Here is a 23,192-nt window from a genome sequence, read left to right on the forward strand (position 1 = left end):
AGCACAGTGGTACTTAACGCACTTGACTCGTCTGATGAGGAATCATGGACTTTCTCGCCGTACTAATTGCTTTGTCGTCGATATATTGTTTCGCCGAATGAGATTTAGATGTGACATTATATATACATATATTTCAATATAATAAATATATATTTCATACCGTTACACCAATGCAATTGTATATGAATTGGGACATTTTTACACATGTTCTTCTATCAGACATTTAAAATAAATAATAAATAAAATAGTAATACAATTAATAAATTTGTCATTGGAAATGTTTCAGAGCAAAGATATTTTGAGTAAATCTAAAGTTTATTGAGCAGTCGAAAGATTTATCATTGCATAAATGCAATGAGAAATAGAGATTTACATCAAAAGCAGAACATTAAATTGGTACTGATTAACATATTGTGATGACGTAACTATAAAGATCGTAACTATAAAAATGCAAAGTAGATAGAAATAAACATAATTTACATGATTACGCTGAATCGATTAAATTGTTACTCTTCCATACATAGAATTAATTAGCGTCTTTAACATTTTAATGTTAAAAATAGCATATACTTATACTGCTTTCTACTATTGCTTTCAAGATCAAGATTACGCTTTGATAATCGTAAGTAGAAGTTTAAAAGAAATGTAGAAGTATGATATGATTAATAAAAGAATATTGCCAAGTGAATGTTACTTTCAAGATTAAGAAAAGATTATACTTTTAATCGATATTTATTCGGGACGATTTATAAAAGCTAACAATGACTGGTCACTTACATAATTAATACCATATCTATATAAAGTTCGTTCGAATTGAGAAACACTGGCAGGACCATTGTGGGCGTACCTCGGCACATCCCATATACCTATAGACATTATATACTGCTATTCGCTTTTCGTGCTTAGGTGCAGTCCTGCGGGCTCGCCAGTACCCAAAACTGCCGCAGTAAGACGATACTAATTTTCTATTAGGACGTGAATGTGGCAAAAACCGCTGTTATTAGGTGATAAAAATAGAAATATCATCGCCATTTACCCAAAACAGGCAACTGTGACGTCTGTATTATACCTTATAAGCTATGAAATTTAGATGTCACGTTTTTACTATTTTTCTATGTTATCAGGATATTATTGAATGATTGAACAACCTAGGAAACGTATAGGTGTCGGCATTGCCTATTTTGTAGCTAGAATCACAAAGTCTGGACGTCCTATTGAGTCGTTAACATTCAATGTTATTCCTACCGTTATTGGCAGCTCGTAATTAAGCATCTATTAGCACCTCGTTAAACCCACGCCTGCAATACGTCGAATTCCATTAAATCTTGATCCAGTTTGCTCGATCCGCTTTTGCTTTCTTCGGTTCGCGAAATGTACTTTTAGAGCATTGCACGAATAATAAATTGACCCCTTTTTATCACATCAATGTCACAAAGTTAAATTATATTTTTCCATATGTGGCAATAATGGAAGAAAGATTCTTTTGAGATCTTTTTGATAATATTAATTTAATTGCGTTAGTGCATTTAATTTTTATACTAAAGTTATGAATATGATAACGACAGAATGCTTTTCATTTTTATCTTGTTTCATGAAGTTTATTTTACTTTCTTAATATGCTGGTAAAGGAAACTTTCGTTAAGAGGAAAGAATTGTCGTTAACGTTCGACGATCGACTGGAATTCGTATCCCACTTTCTAATAAAATGAATGTTAAGAGGATCGGTAATCCTTCCTTTATCATGGGATTTACAAGATTTTATCGGTATTGCACATATGGTCGAAGTCGAGAGACTTCGCATTTATTTTCCACGTGGTAAAAATTCATATCCGTTCGCGACGGAACAAGGAAGTGCGCGAACTCGCAACGAAGTAGGAAAGGAACTCGCGTGTACTTGGAGAACGTAGGCGTGCCATGAAGTGTTTCGCCTCTCGAGGACCAGAGTGGCTTTCACCAACGAAAGAGGAGCACGACGCATCGCTCGTTCCCGCATAATTTCCTGCAATGTTATCAGATCGCCAGTTCTCGTAAAGCGAGTCCGAATTTCGCGTGTCCAAGAAAGTTATCTCAGTCTTACAGATTTCGATCGCATATATTCTGCTAAGTACGCGTTCAACAAAGTAGATCAGCAAGGGCTCATTTTAAATAACACATCGCTGATCGAATACTGTATTACGCGATGAAATACGCTGTTGGAAATTGTTATCATTAGTGCAGCGAAATAAAAGTGCAATTTTTTCCGCCTTCCGATTGGAATCGGTATTTTAAGTGGAAATGGCATGACCTGCACGTATGGCCTGACGCTAAATCGATACTCTTCCGTCACTGCGACTATGCTTTATTCAGTGGACTTAACAAAAGATACACCTAGCAGTAAGATAATACGAGTGCCACTGTAGTGACCAAAATAGAGCCGGAGAGCCGGAGTCATTCTTGACTTAGCGACACTCGATGATCGCGACGCTACGGACGTGTGAGCGGAAAAATGCGAATGATAACGAAACCTGTCAGAACCTTCATTTTTTTGCATAATTTTCCACTACGTTCCAATGCGTACCGCAAGTGCAGCATTCGCGGCACTTGAAACTTGAAATTCCTGTTTGAACGTTGTGTGATTTAACGGCATTTAGCAGTGCGCCACTTTTTCGACCCTGCAAGATCCTCCCGCTCTTATTTTTAATTATAATGCACGCTCTTCGGCGAGTTATGCTATTTCATGTCATTCGCTACACGTTTATCTAATGTACGATCCAACGATTTTTCATGCTCGATGTGTTAATACATATTATTATCATTATTATTATTATCACGTTTTAACCAGTTTGTTAGAGACATAATTGCAATCTCCGCGTTTATACCGGTTTAACCGCACATCGATACGTACTGGAAAAGTCAGCGGCACAAATTACATAAAAGTCGAAGACAGTATAAGTTCGAGAACGAAGAAAAGAGAGGGAGAGCGAGGAAGAAAGAGAAAAAGGGATATTGCGAGAGAAACGTGTAAATTGCATCGCGGGTCACCCGATACCGATCTAATGCGGTCCTGTATAACGTCGATTAGTGCACGTACGAGCTGATTGAGCAGCACTGATCCAATCGATTCGCTTGTATAAATCAGCACGCTGTGTTGGTGCCTCGCACATACACACATACACATACATTAGGCTAGCAGTTTGTTTCCTTCACGCGCCGACCGACACATATTTTCACTGTCTACCTTTGTTCATGCCAATGCAATGCGGTTTTACGAAAGTAGATTAGCCTCGTATTTCCTTTGATAACTCAATTGTACTGGCAACATGTACACATGTGTATAAAGTTTACCTTCTCGTGATCATGAAATATTTTTGATTGAAATTAGGTGAACTACTAGCATTAAATGACTTTCCTGTCAAACAAATGATTTTTATCTAGGTAAGGCGAGATATCAGATATTGCACCGCATGCAATTGACTATGTATTATTATCTTGGTTATTAATGCTGAAACGGCTCCCGTAAATAGTTTCAGATTAAATGATAAATCAGAGTAACAGAATATTAATTTACGCACTGCGGGGTTTCGTGTAAAATGATCAATTATGTAAAGTAATAGAATTATACGATCATCAACTGCTGCTATAATGTCTCTATGGTTCAACTCAACTTCAATTATTTCCGGCATCGTTAAGTCATCACAAAATTTAATGCGTTAGCTATTGAGATCGATAAATAAATCTTTCTTTATACCGACCAGCCGAGTAATTAATTAAATGTCGAGAAACAGGTTTATAATTGGGATATGACCAGTAATGTAGAACATATAAAATGTATAAAACAGATTGTTGCGGGAACGCAGTCACATATACAGTAGTTAATAGACAATTACAGATCTGGCGGGAAATGAGACATGTCATTTGCGCCATGATGCAAATTAGCATCGAAGACGATATTAATCCGTGCTCAGATGAAAGATGGTGCCTATTATTCAACGATTGTACACAGCTATATACTATCAGTAAGAGATCTATTTATTTTTGCTATTAATCTTCTGGAATAAATGTGTATTTCTAAACACTTCCTATACAAAAACGGTAGAGATCAAAATCTATTTATTGCTATGTTGTACCTTTCATATCGTTGAGAATTAAACAGATATTAAGTCACATCTTTTCCGCGTTCTTTCCGTCTCGTACTCCCATATATCACTGCCACACTCTCGATTACCGATCGCGGATATCGATGCCCGCTCGTCCGATGAAATTCCGACAGAAATCGCACGTATCCGGCCGATTGAGCGACACTGGCTGAGCGGATTCGCGCGACTATAAATCAGACCAATCCGTATCTCTTTTCCAGAATGCAGCGGATTTCTTGGCTCGCCGCGGCATGGATAGGCCGCGATCGCGGCAGCGAGAGGTCGGGCATAAATATTCACGCTCGACAAGCCGGTATACATGTGCAGGAGTGCGTCTAGAACACGTCGGTGGAAACCGAACGGAAGATCTTACCTCCTCGTCGCTTCTGCGGCTTTATAAGCGCGGCCGTTGCGCGCGCGGATATACACTTTAACTTTAGGCCCTCATCTGGTCGATACGCGCCTCTCTCGGCTCGCTCTCTTCTCCTCTCTGCTCTTCCGTCTTTACACAATGCCATGGAATCATCGTATTATTGTCATAGTAACTGTTTATTATGCACTTATTGTCCAATCAACCGTTAACTGTTACGTTTCCATCACTCGGCTGCGTTCTCGTTATAATGATGAAAACGTTTATTACGTTCCCATTAATGAAACGCGTGTAAGCGCGTATTGGATGTACGGGAAAAGAGAAACGGACACGCGACGAAAAAGGAGCACCGCGAGAATGAAGAAGCCAGTGGCCGAGAGGAAACGTCAATAGATTAATCGTCGCGATAGCCAACGGTTTAATTAGCCGCCCGAGCGCGATTTATGCCAGACCGCCGCGGATAGATACGAAAAATCCGTTTTATCGCGATCAACGGATCGCCTAGTCAAGTGGACGCCGGCATCTATAAAAGATACTCAAGAAGGTGAATTTGTAATATTTAGTCAATGCAGTACATATTGCGTCGAAGGTATCGTATGCATTGTTATTGTTTTATGTCTTCGATACAATTAATTAGAATTAATTAGAATTAGAGATGAAAGCTCAAACTAGCAATAAATCTAAGGAAGGAAAACAAGGAAACATGTTGAAATCAAAATTTTGTTAAACGTTTGTCATCTTTGTAACGTTTCTTGCATGAATATTTAACTTTTGTATGAACATATGAGTCCAACCACATTTTGCACAAAAAAAGAAACGCAATCACGCAAAAACAAAGACTGTATAATGTGTATGATTACTGTGTTTCCTTGCCAATGTAACTTCCGTGAATTAATAAAATCGGCACGCATAAAAATGCACGACAGAAGTAACGATGATTCAAAATCAGTTTTTTCTTCTTTCATGATAAGCATACATTGGTCGTTTCCATGACTTATACGAATCTACATAGTACTTTGTATCAGTTTCCAAGTAAGCATAAATACTTTACTATGTTGTACATAATAATTCTAGAATCTCTCGCTTGTTCACCTATGTTTCATATCGTGCCAATTCCGCATACGGGGAGAGAAACAAAAAAGAACGAAAAAAACATCTCCGGCGGAATGTAGCTCATTAATTACAAACGAGCCGAGATTAATAGGTAGGACTCGAATGGCGGTTACGCAATAAGCGGCATGTGTGCACTTTACTGCGACGGATGCACTGGCGATCGATAGTGTCGCGTTCGTTTCATTATGCGCATTTTTCTACACGTGGCCGATGCGACGCGTTATTCATTAATGATGTTACTGTCGCAGTTTATTCTTAACGCGTGTTGCTCTCACTTTCTTACCTCATCATGCCTGAATTCCGCATCGCGAGTAGGATTCCAAGCACTTGTTCGGTGTGGCGCGCGTAAATAATCATTAAACATTCACGAGAACGCTTCACTAACAGGAGTTTGATGTTTTCAGATTACGCGATTCTGATAAATTTTTAATCGGACATTACTATCAATGCATTGTTCGATGTAAGACGTCATCCAAATCACGGATGTCATTACTGGAACTTTATGTTTAACATCTCATTGAAACGTTATCTAGCCGTTGCATATCAGCCATAAATAATACTACTTGTCCATCATTTGTTGATATCAGATGCTGAGAAATCCTGCTTTATCGCGGCGCTTTATCGAGACGCAAGAGGGTAAACGGATGTTCAAAAGTCGGTGGAAGAGATCGCGAGAAAATGCACTTCAACACTTGGAAGCGATTAGAAAGGTGCTGCGAATTAAACGTGCTTTAACAACTCCGCATAAACTTGAGACGCTAACGAGATAAATGATAATCCCCCTGCCGATGCGAATCGAGCGGGAGCTCAGGAAGTGACGCGCAAATGCACCGTTGCCCGCGTGCATTCGCCTGGAAGCTGAATCGTTATGCATAGCATGCACTCCGATCTTCTCGATAAATACAACTCTTTCTCTCTCTTTTTTGCACGCTTGTTTATTGGCTCTCTTGTGTGTGCAATAATTTAAATTTATCATCTTGAATAGTTATATTAGCGCATTTAATAGCGATAAGAAACGAAATATTAACGTTGACAAGCTGTAATGTGGACTTTAACATAATTCTCAATGATACCGTTGAATGCAAACGACTAAATAGAATTTGTGCGATCGTTGCGTATTCGAATTCCGTATTCACGTATGGCGAGGCGGGCCGACAAAATCTCGGCGCCGCGCCGGTCTAATCAGTCGCTCCTTTCGAACATGCATTCGGAATTAGTTTTCGATCAAAGGACTTCCGGTCTTTCCCACCCGATGACTCGAAAGGGCCGGATGCGTCGTTCGTCCGCGACCTTACGCAACCGCGCGCGTTCGTACGTACGCACGCACGCACACGGTCGCACGCCTCCGCTCGCGTATAGTGGCGATTCAGATCGAGGGACGAACCGACCATAGAAAGACGAGGAAACAACGGAGGACAGAGCGGAATAGACCACGCGCTACGTGTGTCGTGGTGGAAGCGGGGACACAGCGACTTACGTAATCTCTTCTTCTCAGAGTCGGACCCGAGTTAAACGTGTGTGCGTACGTCCGTGCGTACAGGATGCACGCACACGCGCTAATTGCCGGAGACGTATGACTCCTTGCGGATCCATTATTTCACAGAAATCTGACAACTCGTTCGTTAACGCGCTCGCCACCTCGACGACCTACGCTACGGACCTGTTACGTCATTTCGAACGTCAGAACCTGCAGATGATCTCTAGATGTTGTAGGAACTGTTATTTCGTTCTAAGAGAACTCAGTTGGCTTGAACAAAATATTTTTTAAAATGTGTATATATAACATATTATAAAATTAATACTTAATTTTTAACTAAAAAAGATTTTTTCAGTTTCAATTTCTCGGATCGGAAACAATACTTTTTAATTAAAATTAGTCTGTATCTTTAAAGATGTTTAAATATAATTTATTGAATTCACTATGCGTTCGCCATCAATATACGGAGAGTTGGATTGTACTTCTTTCAAAGTGTTATATTCTATATAATAATTGCAGAAAAAGAGATTAACGTAACAGTGCAGAACAAAGACTTTGAGCTGTCATATCAGGGTGACAATGCACTAATCAGTCGTTGACGTTGCAAGTCACACTACTATGACTAGCATCCTAAGTGATTCTTGAAAGAGCACGTACTAGTTTTCCTAACTTTCCATCATTCGATGAATCTGATGACCGTACCAGGATTCCAGTCATTCAGGAGTTTATACCGCATACACACAATGCCGCCGCATTATTCCGCGTTTTTCAGGTCTCACTCGGGAATTAGTCCCGCACGAACTAGAATCCTGCTTCTACAGATCTCACTTACAATTATTCCGGAACATAAGAGTGTATATGCAAGAAGTGATCTATTATACTCGATGCAATGGAAAAAGCTAAAAAAGTCCCTTCCTTCTTGCACGGAAATCGAGCCAGCAATATCTGATTAATTATTTCACCACAAATATGCACTTTCCTTCTCTATTTTCACGTTTATCCGTTTATTCATTTAAACTCAATACTTAAATTTATTCAAATTTTCTAAATTCTATATTGTCGCCTGGTGCACAAATATTTCTTTAAATTCATTCACTTTACTCAATTGATATACCTGAAATAGGAATTCTGTAATTCGAAATGCATATATTTCTATAAAATGTACAAATATAAGACTATTATGACCGGGGGAATAAGGCCTTTGAATAAAAGAAGAAAAGGAACGCGAGAACGATCGGTAGCCAAGACGAAGATGTAACACGCTCTCTTAAAACCACCTGTAGCTGCTGGTACTTTTTCCACGTACTCCGTTCATGTTCTCCAGCACCATGACACGCAACGTCGTTAATAACAACGCGCCCGCTTGCACGTTATTGGACCTGATAATACCGTCTATCTCGGTCGAACTGGCTACCTATATGTCGAATAAGACGCAACTATGCCGGCCTGAGGATCGTTTAATTCCGGCAGGTGTTGGCGCTGGAACTCTGCACAAGCTGGCAACGTACCGTTTCATTCCTTTAAGATCGATTATGTTGGTGTGCGCTAATAAGAGAAAAAATGGGTCATCCGGTTTTGATGTGCCGATATCTTCGAAGCTGCGGGTATACGCTCGAGTGGATTTTACCGATGCCAATAGGATATCGACATCCGTACATATCTGTATGTATAATATACCGATGAACAATGGTAGATAATACCCTCATTCCGTCCTTCAAACGAGAGTATTATAAGAGTCTTATAAAGTTATAAATATAAATATAAGAAAATTTGCGTTTATTAGCCTCCTGTGCATAGATATGTAAAGATCAGTAACCAAATGAGGCTTTTATACTATTAATATTTTATAAAACTGTATCGGTGATAATCACATGGTAATTTCCGAGGGATGACGCCGAGCCACGTGACGCCGTGTCCCATAAACATATTTTGCATGAGACAATGCAGATAGCAATGGCTGAAATAATTTCTCGAGTTTCCCAACAAAGAATTTGCAGCGGCGAGAGGAGCAGGTAGGGAGAAACGAAGGCCGAAGGAAGACAGGCGTGACTTCGTGTATCCTCCGAGAGCGGCCGAGGGTCGCGGAGGCTGCGGAAAGGAAAATCCGTACAAGACGTAGGTGGCACTGTGATTATATATACGCGAAAAACCTTCTACCTGCGAAGCCAAGATGGACCGACACGCTCGAGGGAGCCTCTGACGCGTCGCATCCGCAACTGCACTCTTACGCAATGCTCGCGCGCGGCATCTCTCTCGCTCCGCGTTATTGTTGCCTTCATGCCTGTCGTATGTTCCAAGTGTCGTCGTCGTCGTTGTCGTATTCGTCATCGTCATCTAGTTGCCGTACCGAGAAACGCGATTACTCAGCAGTACACCCTGTAGCGCCGAGGAAAACGCGCTAAATAGATATATTATTAATGTCAAATAACGGTATGCAGTTATTACTACATGTCGCACTACCTGTCTCTTGGGGTTGCGAAAGGGATCTGAGATCGACCTTGAAACGAGCAGTTTAACGCGATGCACAGGTGTGTGAAATATCAACATGAGACGTGTTAACGTAAAAATAATTGTAGACTACTTTGTAGATGTCGTATATCTATCTGGAATAATCTCAATGTCGATTGAAATTATTTTCGTAGACTCGATATACGATTGCGAATGAGCTGGCGAGACCCCGAGACACGAGTCGAACAAGGAAGGAGAAGAGCTGCCGGCTCGCCTTATACGAGGCGCGAATCTCGCGGCATGAAATCGCCGCGACGAGAGAAAACCTGCGGGGCCTTATAATGGGTCGGGGCCGGGTGGGTTCTCAGGACGAGCTATGGGGAGAAAAGGAAAGAAAGAGAGAACAGGTGCGTGACGTCAGGTGGGCAGTACTTCAGGGCCGCGCGAATGAGGCCCCTCTCGCTACTTTTCACTGAAACAGATCGCTGGTCAAACGGCGCCGCCGCGCACTTCGGCGCGCTGCAACCTCATCCACCGCATTTCTCATGGCTTTGGCACCGGTACCAACAAGAATCATACAAAATTATAATAAATTGACGCGAACCTTCGACAAACGCAATAGAAAGCTTATATCTTTTTTTACTCGATTGTGTCATCCCAAAAAATCATAAAGAAAGAATTCAAAAATTTCCAAGGATCCTAAAATTCGTATCATCAATACAAGTACGATTGTTCGCCTTTGCTTTCTCTAGAGTACCTTTTAATCCCATGAACATAAATTGCAGAGCTGTCATTCAGACAGCAATCAGCAGTCAAAGAGAACGCGTTAATAAATTCCGAACGCAATGCAGAGAATGTATCGTAAAATTGATTTATTTCGTTTCGCGAACGGTGTGACGCCACCTTAAGGGTAGTACAGACAGTTCGAGGACGCGCGGCAAAGAATGCAATCGCCGTGGAATCGCGCGGAGGGGCGAGCGGATATGAGCGGCGTATATCGACTAGTGGGGGAAGGACGCGAAGCTGCGCTTGTAAATTATGTATGAGAGTGTACTCACGGGGGATTACATAATGTCTTGTTTACGGTCGAATGTAAACAGCGATCAATGGAACGATTGCGATCACCTATCGGGGCTCACCATAGGATTCGTACGCGACTTATATTCCGGACGGCCGTGAATCGCGCCGGGGCAAAATGGAGTCGGCGGCAGACCGATCGATGGAAAATGCATCGTGCGGATCTCAGCTGATGGCTTTATTAATTATTTATAGCGATCGGTCGCCTCCTTTGAGCGAACTGGCGCTTGAACGTGGCACGCGATTGCCACTCGACCGCTCGATCTTTTTTTCTGTCGATTCTGTCGCGCCACAGAGACACCGTAGGTGCGAATTAGTACATGTGAATTGAGAGTCGCTATTATGGATTTTCTGATAGATAAACTCTGATACTTTGTTGAATTACGTGCGAAATGAGGTCGTGACTCAAAGGCACAACTTAAAAGTGTGGCCTTCAAGGATTATGCAAGTTTACTGTTTCTTAATTAAATTGTACTGCATAACAAAAGCTTTTTTCGTTAGTGTTATCTGTCAATCCTAATATGTGACAAATGAATTTTGCGGGTAAAATATGATGGTCGTAATGCTTTCTAAGTTACACCAATACTTTCTAAGCTACACCTCGAAAATAAGCAACGGCGGCACGCTAAGATTGCAAATTACGTGAATTAATACGCCGGCATTCTACAGTGCTGCCTAGTTAGAGTTAATAAGCACTTAACACAAAGAAGCACACGTATGCGCTCTTTAATGATGGCTAATAATCATCATCCAGTCGTCCCAAAAGGGATGCGTGCACTAACAATAGGTCAAACCGGAAGTCGACTACCTCTCACCTTTCTAGTAATGTGCGTATCATTCAATCCAAGTATTCGCATTAGATCTTCAATTTAATGTTAAGCTTTCCTTCAAGTTTTTATTTTAATTATTCATTATATTTAAAATCATGTTTAAAACACTATAGTATTTATGATGATTATGGATTTATATCCACATTCCAATAAAAATTTCTATGAAATTACAAGATATGCGAGGAAGACTACTTTGATGTACTTGAGCAAGAGAATGCACTTGCTCGAACGTTCAGTTGAAGCAGGAAGAAGCCTTTCGAATTCATCGCCGGCACCGCGAGTCTTACTGCCTCAGTCAATTAATCATTTTCGCTTGTTACACGACTCACACACGGAAGTCGCGTTTCGTATTAACATAGAAAACAGAGTATCAATCTCCTCGCGATTGGCGGTAGTGGTCGACAAGCGGCTCGTACGATTTTTCCTGTAGGTACGATCGCGCCCGGATCTCGAGCGATATAACTTCATGGATCGCGCGCGATTCCATCGCGATGCGATTAAAACGCGCGCGTTTGCCTTCGGAGCATAAAGAGAAAGGAAGTCGCCGGGTAAAAGCGGCCAATTCCGCGAAGTAGCCGTACGAACTAACGAACTGTCGAAGAATCGCTCAAGATAATTTCTCGCCTGGCACAGCCGGCGTGGAACCGGCTACCGCGGACGATTAATCATTGCAGCACATTTGCACGGAGGTCGCGCGCTTATTTGCAAATATTTCCCTGGTCACAAGCGCGTAATTTATATTATACGCGAAAGTGGACCATGTACTTTCGAAATTTGAGGGATGAAGTCACGTTCGCCGTGCACTCCTCAAGTACTCCAGTTCCCTTGCGTCTACTCGCAAATAGATTCGCAAATAAAAGACTGCTTAATCGCGGAGAACTCCTTTTGCCTCATCTAAATCTCAACTCGTATGCTGATTACTCCCCTCGATCCCTCAATCAGCGGTAATTAAATGCATATCTGACATTTTCCATCGATTACTTTCATCGCTCAACGCCGACACGTGCAATCGATGATATTTATCTGATAGTAAAATTAATCATCGCGTTTAGAGATCGATATCCTTTTTCAGCGATCGTTCTCGAGATACGAGGGACGACGATTACACGTGGTCATACGCGGGGAGGAATCGAATAAAATAGTCACGACTCGTTCACGGTTCATCGACCGGCGATCTGTTTACACGAATCCGCATGCCGGATAATAAAAGAACGAAACGACCGAGAGGCAACGATCGGCCGCTCGATCTCACCGATTTCCAAGTAATAAAATTAGAGCGCGCGATCGGCCAGGCTCTTCCTGCCGCAACCGGACTCCTCGTCACGTCCGCGCAACAATTTCTCAGATGGATCGCCCGCGTGTATCTCTTCTTCTTGTTCTTCCCTCGGCTCCGGCGGTACCCCCGCTCCCCCCGGTACCCCGGCCCGTCTTTCTTTCTCTCGGCAGTTGCGATGCAAAAATGTAATTAAAGACGTGCGCGCGCGCAAGCGCGAGCGCGCACATAATGAAAGTGGATGGCGACCGGCGGCACGGCGGCCGCTGCGAGTGAATGACGCCCGAAGGCCACGGCGGTGCAACGTGTGTGCAGTCGCGCGCTGCATACGCGCACATGAGCTTGAGCGAGCGAACGAGTCTGTTACACGAGGGAGTTTTCTTCTTGGGGAAAGATAATGCGTCGTGATGCGCCATCGCGGAGTCTCGTAATTATGAATCAATCGAAGCGCGCGCGTACGCCACCTCGGTTGCGTCACGCGGACGCACTAGGATAGACATTAAATTTTTTATACGAATTGCATAACGGAGAGGTATTTATATCGGATGCAGGTTAGTCTTTGGTCGTAATGGAGATTTTATCGAGATACTTTAGTATCAGTCCATTGTCTGGTAACGGAAAGTTACATCGCGCCTGGGACTACTACGCGTGTTGCGACTATTATTATTGTCGGTATCCATTCAGCAATGGTCTCGCGGGAAACGCGGAATGGTGCCTCAAGCAGCACGAGGAATCTGCATAATGCGCCGCATAATGCGCGCGCTCGGGCGAGCGTTTTTTTTCTTCCCATGAAAAGTCGGAACGGTGATTCGCCATGGAGGCCAAGGAAAAAGAATTGCGTCAAAGCAATGTACTTCATTTCGATCGCGATTGTATATGAAAAAAATTCCGAGAAAGCGATGGAGGCCGCAGAACGAAAAGGGAACTCGGATGCATTGCAGCGCGTAAAATTTCCCTCTAGAAACGCCGCTACGCCTCGTTGAGAATCGAGATTGCATCTCTGCACTTTCTGCGCTGAATTTTGCGACAGATCATTTACCTTTTTTTATACAGGATATTTAGAATTTTCGAGGCAGTTGCCGTAAAAAGTGATTGCTTATCAAACTCGTGACACGCTCTGATTTATGCGCATTTAACGCAGGATATAAATGGCACGCAATTAATATTTTATAATAAAGTTATCGAGAGACAAGATCTGATATAGCCAGTCGTCACGATGCGGAGACTAATCATTACGATGATTTAGCAAAATGATATTACACCCGTCGCACATAATTGCAGATTACGCGGGACCGCTTTTCACTATCCAGCGGGAAAGTAAATCGGGGCGGTCAATCTCGCTGGAATTTATTCGGGAAAAATACTAGTAGGTAACTTTAAGCACCCTGCCAACGGAAACCTCGTTCTCCCCCGGGAATCGCATTAAGCGGACCGGAGGGACACCTGCCGCTTTGCGTTGCGGAGTGAAAAGATCGACGCGTCATCAGCGTGAACGGGCACCGGAGAGACTCGCGTTAGACTCGCCTCGTTTTCGGAGGTCGAAGAGAACGGAGAGTGTTGAACAGCACTAATTGACCTCGGGGGCCCGACTGACCCGGCGCGCGTCCGAGCTGACAGACCGGACCGGCCGACGATTAAACTTCCCGTTAATATCGCCCGCCCGTTCTCAATCTTACTCTCTCTCCGTCTCCCTCACCTCTCTTCCCTCTCGCTCTATCATTCTCATGTCTAGCTCCATTCCACCACTCGACCATGGCCATTCTTCCTCGCGTTACTCTCCGTTCGTTTGTCTCTCTCTTTCTCTTTCTTTCTTTTCCTACTCTCTTTTCTCTCGTTTCGGAGCACTCGCCTTCTCGCTCTTTCACCTCTTAGACTCACCTACACCTCGAGTCCAGTATCCTATGAATATTTATGCGATCCGTAATCTAATACCGCGCACATCGCGCGCACCCAGGAGCGGAAGGAAGACGTAACCACCCCTTTCGAACGTCGCTCTTTCGATTTCTGTGCGTAAGTGTCACTGTCGCGACAACGATGACGTATCACTGTACAGATACGCTGATCAACCTGTGGACGAAAAGAGCCAATAATATTGCTATATTATATTTATTTGAACGTCTTATAGTACGTTCGTAACTGCTTTCAACAGGCACAGAATTCTCACGAAAGAAAGCGCGTAATCGATTCGCGCGCAAGCCGCAGGATCGCGAATGCTTCCCCAAAAAGAAAGTTCTTCTCTTCCGGCCCCATTTATCCCTTCCTCCCACTTCGTCTCGCGTGGAGAACTCACGCTGCTGTTCCAAGTCGCGACTTCACGGTTCAGTCGGCAGGGCGCAGTCTTTGGGCGACTCTTGACCGACTCGACAGGAAGTAGTCAGTCCCTGGTCCCTCGAATGGCTGCGAGGCGTGCGACCATGCGTTCGTCCGCGCGCTCGCAGAGACGAGGTGATTTCGTGATGAAAAATTTTCGCCTCGCTTCCGGATCTGCTTGTCAGGCCTGGTCGATGACGAGCAGGCGAACGGGCGCGCAAAGGGCCCTGTCATTATTTCCCACAGCCGCCGTATGTTTCTACGGTTCCGCTAGGCTAACCCTGACGAAGAAGGGTCGCCCGGGGAACCGTCAAGAAGAGGAAGGAAGGATTCTTCGAGGGGCCCCGCGTACAACCTGTCGTGTCCGTCTTGACAAAACAGCGAAATTACCTCGAGGGTTAAAAGCGGCTGCGGTGGTGGCGGTCGCGACCGCCACGGTCAGGAGTTGTGGTATTCTTCTTTACCGACGAGAAAACGGACAGAAGGGCACGCGAGAATCCTCGTTTTGCGCAAGAATTGCATCCTAAATGAGAAAGACGTTTGTACGGAACTTCTGGCTCCTTGTTCAACCCTCTAGAGCCCGCCGCAAGAAGGTGAATTGCATAGATGTGTATGTGCATGTATGAACTCAAGGATACTTGATGTGGACACATATGTAGATGAGGGTAGATATGAAAGTGACGTTAGACTATCGGGCTGCACGTAGGTCGACTGGCGCTGGCGGTGTCCCGCCTTTGTGAGCGCATTCCTCTTTTCTCTCCGCATCACCATGTCTTTCTCTGGTAGCTTCTGGCGTTGCCCCTTGTGTTACATTACTGGCAATCTTACTGCAAACACGTGAACGCGATAATCGCGCGGGTCAAATCAGAATCGCGAGCATACGCGAGTGATTATGAGAATGAAGATATTTCGTGTGAGTAATGGCCACGTTCGCGAGATACGACACACTACAAATGATATCAGACTTCCTTCTTTAAATGATCTTGTATTATTTAGATTGGACTTTCAAGCAAGCAACAATCTCGCTACACTGTACGATCGGTTACAGTAAAATGGTATATTACAGTTTTTCTTTGCAGGAACCAAGTCCACGTACGAGGTTTGAGAGATTTGCGTCATTGGCGTGTACACGCCACTACCAATCGCGAGAGATCGGCACGCGGTGTCTAAGTCTGGCATGGTCGGTGTATCGACCTAGTATGGCACAGGTTAATAATAACAAAGAATCTGGGACCTCGTTTCGTCGTTGCACGCCATGCCGGTGCGCAAGGGTTGCAATGAAAGAAAGTTCTAATCGTCAACCGCGCGGATATCGATCCTCGTCATCGTAGGCGAAAGCCTTGCTATTTGAACGGCCAACTAACTTCGCACGGCACGGTATATATTCACATTCCCCGGAAAGATTTGGAGAACTCCAAATTCCGCTCTTAAACAGCAATAATTTATAAAAAAGAGTTTTCGTGTTACAGTTTACGTATATAGCTAGTCTTGTGATTTCAAGACAAATCGACGAATCCTTGAATTGATCTAATCTTGATTGAATCATTATTATGGTTTAGCTTCAAAAATGAATGGTATAGATTGAAGAATTCCTGTCTCTTTGAAAATTATAGCAAAAATATCCAGCATTTTTCCATAGATATATATCGATTTATAAGAGAGGTTCATATTCCAGGTTCGCAAAGATAGTCATAGCTATAGAAGCAGCCAACTGCCTATAACTGCCGTTGCGGAGGAACGTTAGTTGAAAAAGTTACGGCTACAACAGGGAAAGTTGCATTACTCAAGATACGACTAGCGTACGGTAGGAAGCGCAGGTGGGCAGTATAAAATTCATACACGGGGTGCAACATATATAGGGATATTTTTATCATCCCGGATATTTTCTAGAGTAATGCGTTTCAAGCTTCGACGTACAAGGTAAGGCAAATTGCGTCGGTCAAAGACATGCGCTGTGCTATCTGACGTCATTTACTACGTGACATTATATTACAAGAGGATGACGATATAAGTAAGACGACATTAGCAGTACTATTTTATGATTCGTACCTCTTCCTTCAACTTCTATATAAAGAATCATGAATCGCACTAAAGAATAAAATTTCTACGTACAAGTATGCGAATTATGCATAAACTATTTGAAAGCAATGTTACGCAGCACCGGTGTTCCCGCCGTAACTTTTTGCTAATACTGATAATCAGATGAAAGCACAAGAAAATGGACCACCCATTGAGCGTTGCACGTTGATCGACTCGTATCACCGATATTTTTCATTCGTCTGTCCAATGTCCCGCGAAAGCGCCGCTGAATTATGCTAAATTAAATGTTCTCGGTGAGATGTTTTTGCACGCAACCATTACCAGTCCCGTGTCGTAACGGCGATATTAACGATCCGTGAAACCGACATCACTTTGGTTGAACTCGATACGCGAATTTTTCTTATCTATGCTGCACCAGAATATTGCTGTTCGTAACACTTTGCAGTTATTACGGATTGAACTAAAAATCATCACAAAAATGCGTATAAATATATAATATAAGAATATACATAAGAATATAGATACGCGTACAAAAAACATGCGAAACGATTCGATTACGCGAATTTATATAAAGCAAAATCGCGTATCTTTTAATATACCAATAAAGATTAGTGATTAATATTTGTCAGTAATGCATCATACGAAATTGTAAGGATATTATTTATGTCAAATACAAGATTTAACATGCATTACTTAAATTGGAGCAGAATTTATTGCACTTTGTTAAGCTATTTTAAAGTTGCCAATATAGCATAGAGGAAAAATCTACTGCGCCGATAATTATTATCGTGTCGTAATTCGTAATATTTGGACTACCATGTCCGCAGTACAAATTAGGGCTACGTATACCGCCGTCATCGTATTCGTATATATCTTCTGAAAGGTAACACGATAGTACCTGCCGCGGGCCGATCTACAAAGAGGATCGATCGACAAAGGGCATCTGATAGGCTCCACAGGATCTTGCGCTGAATGGATCGCGGTCGGTCCGTGGTGTGGTTTACGCGCGCTTCCAAACGCGAATAGTATGATATCGAAGTGTAAGGCTATAGACCTTTAAGCCTTGCACACAGTACTACTCGTACAATTTTCATATCACGATACAAGTAGGAAAAACACGATAACGATGAATTAAATGTAACTGTCTAGGAAATTGTCATTAATGTACAGTTTTCATGAGTTAACGAGTTTGATTACAGAGTGCTAAACAATGATCTATCATTATATGTATTTGCTACTTTGTAAGACGTCTTCAACTATCTTCAACCAAAACATGGTGAGAATAATTTGAGAAAAGAATAAGAAAGAGAAGAGAAAAGGATTTGACACAAAGAAGCGGTTTGCATGATAAGAAATATATTATTTTAAATTTATATATTTCAATTCTGATATAATAATTCTTTCACTATGAAAGTATAAAGACCTGAACTCACGTGGAGAGCGCATAAGCGTGTGACGGATTTAAGAAATCCTCTTCGTAAAACGAAAACTTAATTGTTAATTAGTCCGGCACTATCATTTAATACTGTACAGGGATTCACGGGCATTTCGAGTACGTGTAAGGCCGGCTTAACGTGGGGCCTCGATCCTACGGTTTTGGAGGAAGAATACAAAACGCAAGGGCTCCGAGCAAAGACGAGACGATGGGCGGGGCGCCTCTCGGGCTCCAAGGCGATCCACTCCGACCTCCACCTTCTTCTTACTTAGAGATATAGTAGGCGCGCGCATCAACGTGTTACATCTTTCATGAAACAGCAAATGAGAGTTAGAGATTACATAAATAAAAAAGAAAAACGCGCAAGCGGTGTATATGTGTGTGCAGGGGCCTCGGGAACCGTGCGTGCTTGGTGGGCACACACTCAACTTGCGGCAGCTGGTTGATAGCATCGGCAAACTGTGAGCGTGGCTGATTTTGACGTGGCATTAAAATCCTTTCTTTCAGAGCCGCATCTGAAGTTATAATCACGGTGCAACTATGTACGATGAAGTGACACGGCGGTATTCCTCTCGCGTCCGCACAGTTGTAACCGGAGACGCCACGATATCGGTCGCTGCAGGGCAATCAGGCGTGCCGATGATTGACGGTTACGTTATCTAACGAAGACGAGACGAAGATAGTGCCGCATTAGATATTATATTAGATGAGTCAAACTTAAAGGCTCTCGTGTGGCTGCATTGGGACTAAATGTCGAGAAATTTAAAGTTGCGTGCGAGTTCGATAATTAAATAATTTATTAACAAATAGTGCTGGGCACGTATTTTCTGTTTCTGGATATTCTCCTTCTGGGAATTTTATTGTATCAACGATCAGTCAATGTCGGCGTGGGCCGTTTAGAATCCACGCACGGATAGTTGGGGAACACGCAACAAATGTGGGCAATAACAAATGGCTTGCGTAAGCGTGCGAAGCGATGAATTCCGTCGAAGAGGTCTTTGAGAACAGCCGGCCGCGCGGATCTGGAAGGCAATAGGTAGAAGAAAACGTCCGGCGATCGATCGGCAATGCCGATTGAGACGTCCCTGGAGTACCAGCGGCACCCCTTTCTTTTTATTCTTCCGCAGCTTTGTGTGCAGAAACGGATTGACGTACGATGTGTCAGCGGTGACAACTGGCACATGCGCAGCCCGAATACAAAATGAACCTTCGGCCTTCCATCCGACTCTTTTATATAGCAGACTAACCCCGACTTAACCCCTTCGTCCTCAGCTGACCCGCGATCTCGCCGAAGGCGACGAAATCTTCCTCGGGACTTCCACGAAAGAAGGATCGACGCCGCAGCGACTCAACAACTTGTCTCGCAGGGTTGAAGAATAGTCTTATCATCGCGCCGGATACTCGCAGTGACAGGCAATTTGCTGATGCATCAGCAAACACGACGAAATATTCCGTTTCGGACCATCTCCGACGAGAGGTGTAATAGATTGGTCAAAATGTAATGCGATCCCTCCCCGTTGTTATTTACGCGTCGGCGCGACTTCACGATGTAATGCAGAACTGTACTTCTCATGTACTCGTCTCGTTGCCGTTGACATAGGGTCAATGAGTTGTCTCGCCGGAGTGCCGACATGGGCACGTTGTTCAGCATCGTGTTGAGAACCTTGCACTTGCAAGTGATTACTAAGGAGAAAGTGCACTAATTATATTGTCTTCAGATCCTTTCTATTGAAACTTGAAGTAGCCATTACCTCGGCTGTCCAAAACAGCTACTACCTCCAGTGGACGGAAAATTATTTGAATAGTTTTGAAATAGAAATTAATCATTTCGACAATAATATATCAAAATCGATAAACGTTTCCTCGCATCGTTCATTTTAGAGGACGTTGTAAGTAAAAATTACGAAGATTGGCGGACATGACTGAAAATTCTGATCCAAGCACACACCAAGTGTACGATTGAGCGAAACTCGCGCACGACGAGCACGTCGATCTACGTATTCTTGTTGCATCTTTGGTTCTGCGGAGAATGCGAAAAATGTGGGAAGGGAGCGAGAAAGAGGGGAGACATATATATATCGATGAGATACTCTGTTTTCACAATCGAACCGCGTCGTCTACCTGGGGACCACTGTGCATGCCCGCAAGTTCTTTTCCCGAGCATCGTCTCCTTGGATTTCTTTTCTCTTACGTGACTCTCGTCGTTTTGCGCCAAACGGCTTCTCTCCTGGTCTCTTTCCTTTTGACGTGCCGTCATACCTTCCGGGAGGTCGAGGTCGGTGAGACTGACCGCATGAGTTCAAAGAGTTTCAGCCGCGTGATTCTCATTTACTCAGATATGTTGTTCCGCGTGATAAAAGAGAGCAGTGCGAGTGGTGATACGAGTGATCGATGCGGCTGATCGATCAAGGCCGCGCCTCGCCTCACGGAAATTCTCACGGTTAAATTCAACGTCATGCGGAAAAATTGCGCAATCCATCCTCTGCCATTCGCGATGGAGAACGTGCCAGGTATCGCTGCAAAAAGCTGTCTGCATCGGTAAACATGTGTCTGTTGTTATTTCTAGAGATTCGCTTACTTTCATTTCCAAGATTCGAAGCAATCAGAGCGACACGAGAGTCATGTAATAAAAATAATTTTCAAAATTCAATTTATATACTTTGAAACGTGCATAGAAACGCCTGATATCAGTGTTACACGCTACGATCTTCAAGATATCCTCCAGATGAGTGAAGGCTAGGTGAACACCTTCGGAGGTCTGTACCTCCCCACGAAGGCTGGACAAGGTTATAAAACGATGCCCAGGCCCGGAGCAATGCCGCAACTATGCCGTACGTAGGGCCTCAAAGCGCGGCAATGGAAAGGAGGAAGAGAGCGCAAGAGACCGAGAAGGGCGAAAGGAGATCGCCGCGATCTGAAAGAGAAAGAGAGACAGAGGGAAAAGGATCGTCAACGGGCACGAAGGGAGCCGCCATGAAACAAACGAATACCGAAAGGGCCGGCCGTGGCTGTCGCGGTGCGCGAGCTAGAACGGAGGGAAGAAGGTAGAGGTAGGCGACAGTAAAGAAACCCGAGAGAGCGAAAGCACGGGGACGCCGCCACTTCAAACGACCCGCGCATGCGTCCTCCCCCCTGCCGGCGAGGTAGGCCGGGGAGACCTGAGAGCACGTTGTGACGAGGGGGCGAGAGACGGAGACGCGAGACGGAGGGTGGACACCCAGAGGGACGCGACTACTCTGGATTCCTATAATTGTTCATTTTTGCAAATTCCTCAGTTTTTGTCTGCTACCGCAAAGTTCGGTAACCTCCGGCGAGGAACCCTTAATGTCTCTTAGGGTGCTCCGGATGTGTTACGACTTGTGGATAGCGGTACGTATGGGTAGCGGAGGATGATCCTTGGTTCATGGTCGCGGACGCGACAATCCTTTTCCGCTTCGTCTAGAACTTGCATACAGCTTGAAGTGACAACTGGTCTTTTTCACATCACCTTTCGCAGTGATAACTGTATAGAAAGTGCAATGTCCACCTCAATAAATCAATATCTTTAAATATATATACGAGCACGCGATAAGAAAGACATGTTGTGATCATGTATGTATTTGTTCTCTAAAGCGCATCCGAAGCTTTGAATTCTAATTTCCGCTCATAAAGGCGCTATATCCATGAACGTGCTTTGTATAGGAATTTTTATGGGCAAATCCGAATGTTCGAACGAACGTTATCGAAGGTATCTTTAGGGAGAGAGGATGATGTACGCGCTGTTCCCATGTCCCGTGGATCACAAACGGGGCGGTTTCTCGGAGTGTTTCGTGCGAAACGCATAATTCGATCGTTACGCTGCCGTTAGGGCTCCTTCGCGGTATTCCCACCGATCCCGACACGAAGCTCCTTCTTTACGCCTCCTCCGTCCTTATCTACCGATTCTCATGCTTCCTCGTCGGCTCATCGCGTTTCCACGAACTTGTAGAAGCGAGCACGAGGTGATACTCGCGCGCGGCGCCGATACTCGGGGCCGGACGCTCGCGTGCAAAGCGCGAGAGTTTCGAACTGGGACGCCTCGTTAGAGTCCTCGCGAGAGTCCCTCGGTCAATCCCTTGATCCGTAAGCGGCTACGCGGAATCCGCATCGCTGGTACAAAATGACCCGAACGTTGCGGACCTCGTGACGCGTAAACCGCGGTTCTCTTCGGGGAAGGGAAACGGAGGGAGGGGGAGGAGAGAGAAATCCCGGTAAATTATAGTTTTCGTATCACGAGAGCGGCTCTTTCTCTGCACGCTCCAAGCCAACGAACGAGTGGTCGCACTGTCGTCCTGGTGGGTCCCAACAGGCGCGCTTGTCGCAGTATTTAAGCAAACAGAAAGCTGTACGACATTGTTGCGGGCGGCCGCACGGTGGAAAGGTTGTAATTATTGCAAAGTCGATTTATTGCATCGTGACGGTAACCGCGCAGCGTTCCTCTCTCTTTCACTCTTACCGTCTCAGAGACGAAGCTACCATAAAAACAGAGAGAAAGAGAGAGAGAGAGAGAGAGAGAGAGAGAGAGAGAGAGAGAGAGAGAGAGAGAGAGAGAGAGAGAGAACGTATGGGATAATAAACTAGTCACTGGGCCGTACGGAGAGTTCAAGGTGGAATGCAATTATCATAGTTGTTTACTCATCGGGAAGTTCGACTGAAATGTCTACGCGCACATCTCGCTGAAAGCGC

The 23,192-nt window shown here is 44.0% G+C and overlaps 1 protein-coding gene and 1 long non-coding RNA gene across 5 annotated transcripts in view; both read right to left on the reverse strand.

Moving 5' to 3' along the window:
* LOC113562260 overlaps positions 1–23,023 on the reverse strand; it is a 39,933-nt gene extending 16,910 nt beyond the window's left edge. Inside the window, exon 1 of the long non-coding RNA XR_003406776.1 lies at positions 4,107–23,023. This is a non-coding gene — a long non-coding RNA (uncharacterized LOC113562260). The remainder of the gene's footprint in view (positions 1–4,106) is intronic.
* Positions 1–23,192, reverse strand: part of LOC105282100 (homeotic protein distal-less) — a 79,480-nt gene that overhangs the window by 36,853 nt on the left and 19,435 nt on the right. The window lies entirely within an intron of this gene.

Source organism: Ooceraea biroi, chromosome 7 (genome assembly GCF_003672135.1).
Source record: "Ooceraea biroi isolate clonal line C1 chromosome 7, Obir_v5.4, whole genome shotgun sequence".
NCBI classification, from domain to species: Eukaryota; Metazoa; Arthropoda; class Insecta; order Hymenoptera; family Formicidae; genus Ooceraea; species Ooceraea biroi.